Below are 7,050 nucleotides of genomic sequence, written 5' to 3'. Positions count from 1 at the left end.
GATATGGGAGAGAACGGAAAAGGAAGCTTCCCGGGAACGTTAGTCCGTTTGGACTTTGGTAAATATCATTTCTGCTCTGTGTATAACCTTGATGTGATTGATGTGACTTTAAATATTTTGATACTGTATTATACCAATATTCTTTAGACAGTGTCTTCGGTCATCTGACGAAGTAAATCGTAGACTTTTTGTTCTAACATTATATGAATATTTGGTAATATAAAGCTTAGCCAGTCATCCTAGCGGACCTAGGTAAACTGTAGGTTATTGTCTTTATTGTGATAGGTACCAGTATTAATTCTGTGTTACAAGGTTACTGAATGAGTAGTTAGGGTTAATTAAAAATTAACCCGTTAGGAATAGAGCAGTAATTCCTTTATTAATTAAGTTCCCCTGGAAGCGTTCCTAAATTATCACACGTTACTGAACGAGTAGTAAGGGTTAATTAAAAATTAACCAGTTAGGAATGGTGTTGTAATTCCTTTATTAATTAACTTCTCCTGGAAGCGTTTCTCAATTATCACACGTGTGGGTGTGGTGTAACGGTGAAGTGATTCGCATATTGTGTAACTAGATACCTAGAGATTAACTAATTAAGTGATCAGTTCTGGGTTGTTATTATTGTTGTTATTAATTAACTACTACGGCTGTACATTTGTCAGCGTAGGTTAATACAGATTCCAAAGTGTATTGTGTTTTGTTGTGTTTCTAGTGAGCTAAACGTGCTATAAATATATATACTTTATATAAGATCGTATCTCTGATCATACCTAGAGACGAGCCATACTAGGGTTTAACCGCCTGTTACAGAGAGATCTAATAGATATACAGTTAGGAGAGATATTTTGATAATCGTGTTTTATTCAGTTACGGGTATTATAGAATCCCCGTGACATTATTTTTAAAAACGTACGTACCTCTGAGAAGAATCAGCTATTGAGACTACCGCTAGTCTATTTTTAGACGGTATTTCCCCGCATTGAACATCCCAGTCTCTTGTTTGTCGTTATTGTAACTTTATCTAAATGTGTTATGGGTTTGTGGATTAACCAAACCTAGTGTCCATTTTCACGGGCTAAAACTGGGGTCTGTGATTTTAAGACTGTGTATTGTATTATCAAGGCCCGTGCTATGTTTAGAGCCCAGACTCAATCTCTAATGACGTCACACTCATACAATGTGTATGGCGTTGTAATGACATTAGTCTCTCAGATTTTGTTAGAGTCTCAAGTCTAGACTCTAAAAGTTGTATAAGCACCAGTCCTTGATTTATATTATGAATATAATAAGATTCCGAACAACTGTAGCATAATTGTTGAAATTCACATAAATTACTGAATTGCTGATTGGACCAGCAAACATTGAGCTGAGTGAATGAGTTTGTCTAGAGCTATGAGACGCTGACATTTTAGACATAGGGAGTTCAAGGGACAGCAGACGGAAAATGGGAACAACCATCTGTTTAGTTTCGTTCGACCCGTCAGTGGTGTTCCTGATATTTTTGTGTTCTTCGACAAAAATGTGCGAGTAGTTGTTAATGCTGTGCACATTGTTTGGTCCGCTGATTTCCATGATGTCAGTTGTAGGCACATTGTGTTCAGACGGTATTTGTACAAGACATTTCCATGCAGAGTGCTTCGTTAGGTTTCAGCAGACTCGAATCTGGCATTAGTAGCCATTCTCTTCATGATTGAGCTCAATTCATTAATGCCTATCGGCTATCGTTTGAAGAACAGGTATGACTCTCAGATTGGGATACTTTTCGAATTGGTGGCCAAATAAACATTAGTATCGGGGTCAGTGAAACCATGGATCCTGAGCAGCTCTTTGTAGCGTTTATAAGAGCTAGACTGGGCAGTGTTCGTCCCATGTTGCTCACCCGTTTGGAGTGACAGTTCTCCCATCACGGATGTTGACACATGCGTTCGGTTGTGCTTGACGCTCGTAAACTTGAATACTTGAATTGGAAGCTGCCGTATGAGAAGGTTTTGTTTTGATTTCTCAATATAATTTTGTGTTAAAACAATTACTATGCTTGTAAACAACTTTGTATCTTGTAATTTAGTGTTCCAGTATAGATATTTAATGTTTTGTTATTCATGGCAGCCATTGTTTTGTCAGACAAAAGCCTTCTTGAATAAAACATCAATATAAATTGACACATTAACTCTTAATTAAATATATACGGTTTATCAATTTGTATATCATGTCAAATATGTCCACATACAAAAAAATAGTTGCCACATTGGACACTATCATGGATTTATCTCCTCAACCTTCTACATTATTTATATAAATTTGATAATACCCATATCCTATGACAAGACACAAAACCTGTTATGCTAAGTTTATTGTGTAGCAAAGTATATTAAAGACATTAGCGTCCATCTTGAATTTTGTATGATGTAATCCATACTAAATGGTTTAATGGATTCTAGAACTTCAAAAGGCGATGACTGCGCACAAACAAGTGTTATGCTAGATTTGTTGCCAACAGGAATATTGGTGGCCATCTTGAAATTTATATCATGTAATTCCAGGCCAATCTAGTAAATGATTAAAATAGATTTTAAAATAACAAAACTTATGTATGACTGTATACAAAGGAATAATAATATGTTTCTTTTTAAACCAGCTGCTTTCACTAGATACAAAACCATCACCCCAGGTTTATTGTGAAGCAAACTATATTCAAATCATATTTGTTTAGGAAATACTCTTTGTCACATTGAATTTCCTATATCAGACGAATCTAGTAAATTGTTAAAATGGATTTTTTGGCCACCAACATCTATCAGTAGACACCGCAATTATCATTCTGGCTTTAATACGATGGAGTTGTAGTCGCATACATGACATGGCAGCCATTTTGGAAGACATGTTGTATTTTTTTTAATCCTGAATAATGACCGTTGTTCATCAGGCAGATCCGTTAAGCGGACTCAAGTCAATCGAGAGATGAGAACAGTATATACAAATATGTCCAGGTGTATTTCCTTGTGTGTAACCTCATATACATGTATTAAAGCTTTAAAATGACCACAATATCATATATATGAACAGGTTATATCGTCTAAAAGATAGTGAGGTCGGATCAGATGTTGATGTCATATATCTCTAAAATGAAAGGTCGAATTTGTCTAAAATTTATATTCTAATCATTAAATGTAACCTTTATCTACCAAGTTTTATCACAATTAATTGCAATCATGGACATTTTTTTATTGATTTGATATGGAATGCTTCGTTCGCAAGTCAAGGTCATTTCACATTGTGGCTTATACAACTGTACTTAAAGGAATAATGAAAGTTGTTTTCAAGATTACAAACTTGTAAATGTAATTTTGATTTTGGTCTTAATTTGCATCCATCCTGCTGAACTAACATTATTTATTTTATATCTGTAAACTGATGGTTCGTTAGATGTGCGATGGGTCGTAGCGTTCAGATTTAACAGGCTTGGTGGTGTCGTGGTTGAGCCATCGAACATACGACTGGTAGGTACAGGGTTCGTAGCCTGGTACGGACTTCCACACAGAGCAAGGTTTAACGACTCATTGGGTAGGTTAAGACCATTAAACCATCCTCTCTCTCACTAATCACTAACAACTAACTCACTGTCCTTGACAGATAGCCCAGATAGCTGAAGTGTGTGCCCAGAACAGCATGTTTGAAAGGAAAAGGTTCACATTTATTGCTGGTTATCCGCAGCACCATGTCCCCTTGTTAGACTCGGTGGTGGGTGGGGGGCATGGTTGATGAACCTTTCATCCTTTAAATATGGAGAAACCAAAAATTCAAATACCAAATTCTGATGGGACCCTGAAAAGGGTCCACAAAACACCGAAGTTTCGGACTTCTTGTCTTCGGACGAGGAGTCCATGAAATCAAAGTATACTGTGAAGAAATCCAAAGTGATTTCTTCACAAATTGGCCAAGGTTCCTTGTCATCAGTTCTACTGATGATGGGGCCTTGAACAAATTATCAAAAGGCAATTGTTGGCTTGGTTGGTGAGCCAAAATCCGTTTAAAAAATCAAAAATGGGCTGTTGCTTGAATTTTCAACCGACAAGCATTCAACTTGCCTCCTCAAGTCGACAGTTTTTTGTAACGTGCCGATTAAGGTAACCCCGCATACCTCCCTCAACTCGTCAAAGGGAGTGATCAGATGCAGAGATTTGGAAGGTGTTAGTGAAGACGAAATCTGTCAAAATTTAAGTTGTCAGGGTGTTACTGCGGTGAGGAGGATAAAGGTTCGTCGAAACAATGACTTGTTACCGACGAATACTAGTATCTTCACCTTTAACGTCCCTACCCTTCCTCAGTCTGTCAAAGCCGGTTACCTTAATATTCCTGTTGAACCCTTTATTCCAAACCCCTTGCATTGCTTCAAATGCCAGAGGCTTGGCCATGGTCAGAACACATGTCATGGAAAACTTACATGTGCTCGTTGTGGTCTGTTTGACCATGACAGCAAGACATGTAAGAACGATATACTTTGTCTCAACTGCAAGTGCAACCACTGTGCATACTCGCGAGAGTGTCCGCGGTGGAAGCTGGAGAAAAGAGTTCAACAGGTAAAGGTACAAAATAAACTGTCCTTCACGGATGCCAGAAGGTTGGTGGAGACAGCAACACCGACAGTGGCTGACAAGTCATATGCAGCTGCAGCTGCTGCCAAAGTCGCCATTAAAAGTGTTGCAGTCAACGCAGACCTCACCTGGCATTGTGATGAAGCTAAGTACAAGAAACTGTCCGATATTGAGAAGGCGCGAAAACAGGTGCAAAAAACAGCACAAAAACAAATTACACCCCAGAAAAAGAAAATTGAAAGACAAGTGTCATTGGATTTTAAAACTCCACCAAATAGGTCGAGCACTAGTCTCCCTAAGACAGGCAATGACACCAAGAAATCTCCAAAGATAATCTACAGAAATAATGTCTGGTAGCCTGAAAAAGATCGAACTACGTTCAGTCACGATCAGCAATATCTACGAAACTTTGGCTGATATCGGTGATGATGATATGGAGATTTCATCTCCAAATCACTGCCGATCATAAAGACCACCAGCAAAGCCAAAGATAAAACCCATACTTCCTCCCGATGGAAAATAAAGTTATCCAGTGGACCTGTCGTGGGCTTAGGCCCAATTTTGAATAATTAAATCTTCTAATTCAAAAGTATAATCCTCTTGCAGTGTGTCTTCAGGAAACCTTCCTGAAGGATACTGACACTATTAACATCAGAGGATTTAATATCTACCATAAATATCAAGAAACTGAAAATAGAGCCTCTGGCGGCGTTTCCATTATTGTAAATGAGAACATTCCCCGGAATGAAGTCATATTAAAGTCAAATTTACAAACTGTGGCTGTAAAGGTCACGGCTCATAAAACTATTACTCTCAGTTTATTTACCCCCTCGAAACAATTACAATTTTAACACTAGGGACTGTCAAGGTCTTCTTGATCAACTCCCTACTCCCTTTATTATCATGGGAGATTTTAATGCTCACCACACTTTGTGGGGATGCGATGACATAAATACTAGAGGTAAACAATTAGAAGACTTAATTCTCAAAAATTACTTAATATTACTTAATGATAAAAGTCATACATACTTTCATCCTGCAAGTGGTTCTTTCACATCCATTGATTTAATTATTTGTAGTCCGTCACTTTGCCTTGATTTCTCCTGGAACGTTTGTCCAGACCCTTGTGGTAGTGACCACTTCCCAATTATTTTGGAGAATGATGGGCCTCCATCACTTGAAAGGGTTCAGAGATGGAAGATGACAAGGGCAAACTGGGATCAATTTCGGCATCTATGCAGCACTCAACTGTAATAAACTGCCATGACTGGTGCCGATGATGCTATGTCTTTGTTCACCTCCATCTTGAAAGATAGTGCAGAGGAAACTATTCCTAAGACTTCGGCAGTACCGAAGCGTTTCAATAAACCATGGTTCAATGAGACATGCAAAGATGCAATCAAAGAGCGAAACAGGACCCTCGAGAGGTTCAAACGCGAACCTACCAGGGATAACCTGAATAGTTATTGCATTGCTCGGGCAAAGGCTCGTAAAGCTATCAGACGGAGCAAGAAATCATCTTGGAGAAATTATGTCTCCAAGTTGAGTTCTCAAACATCTGTGAAATCTGTCTGGAATAGGATACGTAAAATCAAGGGAAAAGAATCCAATAATACAGTTCGCCATTTGTCTGTCAATGACACGGATGTCACGTCTCATCGTGACATTGCCAATGCCTTGGCAGACAATTTCTCTCATAACTCTTCTTCTTCTGTCAGTACAGATGTTTTTACATCTGTCAGAAATAAAGCTAAAAAGCAACCTATTAACTTTTCATTTGAAAATGCTGAAGTATACAACAGGCACTTCTCTTTGGAGGAATTGCAGGACGCTCTACGTAGAGCCCATGATACTTCAGTAGGACCAGATGAAATACATTATCAACTCTTAAAACATTTACCTGAATCATACTTAATGGTTCTATTAAATATTTTTAACAAAATCTGGATTTCTGGTAACTTTCCTTCTGATTGGAGAAAAGCCATTATCATTCCTATTCCTAAGCCTGGTAAGGATCCAACAAATCCTACCAGTCACCGCCCTATTGCTTTGACAAGTTGCATTTGTAAAATCATGGAAAGAATGATCAGCCGTAGACTTGTCTGGTATCTTGAGTCCCACAAATTGCTTACTAACGTGCAATGTGGGTTCAGGTCTAGACGTAGCACGGTCGATCATCTTGTTAGATTTGAAACGTTTTGTAGGGATGCTTTCATCCATAACCAGCATTTAGTATCGGTCTTTTTTTAACCTCGAGAAAGCTTATGATACCACGTGGAAGTATGGGATTTTGAAAGATCTACATGGCATGGGCCTAAGAGGCAGTATGCCTGACTTCATCTCAAATTTCTTACAGAATAGGTCTTTCAAGGTACGAGTGGGATCTACGTTATCCGATTCTCACTCCCAAGAGATGGGTGTGCCTCAAGGTAGCATCCTGTCAGTAACTTTATTTTCC

This window comes from Gigantopelta aegis, chromosome 6 (assembly GCF_016097555.1).
Source record: "Gigantopelta aegis isolate Gae_Host chromosome 6, Gae_host_genome, whole genome shotgun sequence".
NCBI lineage: Eukaryota > Metazoa > Mollusca > Gastropoda > Neomphalida > Peltospiridae > Gigantopelta > Gigantopelta aegis.
Note: the sequence above shows the minus strand (reverse complement) of the source record.